Source organism: Microcaecilia unicolor, chromosome 5 (genome assembly GCF_901765095.1).
Source record: "Microcaecilia unicolor chromosome 5, aMicUni1.1, whole genome shotgun sequence".
Taxonomy (NCBI): domain Eukaryota; kingdom Metazoa; phylum Chordata; class Amphibia; order Gymnophiona; family Siphonopidae; genus Microcaecilia; species Microcaecilia unicolor.
Window position 1 is genome coordinate 262,926,154 of NC_044035.1, and position 1,141 is coordinate 262,927,294.

At 42.8% G+C, this 1,141-nt stretch overlaps 1 protein-coding gene across 1 annotated transcript in view; it reads right to left on the minus strand.

Annotated features, from left to right (window-relative positions):
• SENP7 (SUMO specific peptidase 7) overlaps nt 1-1,141 on the minus strand; it is a 231,010-nt gene that overhangs the window by 229,716 nt on the left and 153 nt on the right. The gene's annotated exons all lie outside the window — the stretch shown is intronic.

Below are 1,141 nucleotides of genomic sequence, written 5' to 3' on the forward strand. Positions count from 1 at the left end.
TCATTGCAGACTTTAGATAGCGCCCTTTCTGACGAGTGTAGGGGGCGAAAGCCGGATTGAAGCGGATCGAGGATGGCATGCGAGGAGAGAAAATCAAGGCAACAGCTGTGAACGGCGCATTCAAGTATCTTGGAGAGGAAGGGTAGGAGGGAAATTGGGCGGTAGTTAGCGGGACAGGTAGGGTCAAGTGATGGTTTTTGAGGAGTGGTATGACTACAGCATACTTGAAGGTGTCAGGGACAGACCCCTATCTTCTGCGACACATCAATACCAAAGGACGTAACTGGACAAATTCCAACCCCTTCCCATATATTTCCTTAACTGTGGCTGCGCCACATGAACTTTGTCCTACCATTATATCACCTTGTATTTGTTTCACCAGAACCGGCAATTGCCTCCCGGTACTATGTAAGCCACATTGAGCCTGCAAATTTGTGGGAAAATGCGGGATACAAATGTAACAAATAAATAAAATAAATAAATAAAATCCGCTTTATATACGGGAAACCTTTCATAAAAATACCCCTATATATTAATATTAAGCAATGGATCCACAGAACCTTAGTGAAGATTAAAATGGGTGGCAGAGCCAGTGGTGGGAAGCGGGGCTAGTGCTGGGCAGACTTCTACGGTCTGTGCCCTGAAAATGGCAGCTAATGGCTGATACAAATCAAAGTCAGGTATACACATAAAGCAGCACATATGAGTTTATCTTGTTGGGCAGACTGGATGGACTATACAGGTCTTTCTCTGCCGTCATCTACTATATGGAAATACTGTTACAGTAATATTGATTCTAAATCCTTGATCAACATATGGCATGGCCCCGCTGCTGCACTAAACATTAAAGGACTGTATAATAAACGACATTGTTATATTATCTCCTTGCTTGACATATTTTTCTACAATAAACGTTAAACTATTAGACACATTTCAGTATTACAGAAAGTCTATACAAGAAGTTACAGAGACTGCTTTGGGCGCTGTCAGCCTACAGTAATACTAAGAGTTCGGGGATCATGCGGCCTACCCTGCCACTGTTATTCCATCAGCTCAGTTGGAAGTAAGTATAACGATGAATAGGATGGAAAAAAGACAAAAGGAAATCTCAACCTGTGTCCACACATCCTCCACCACTCAC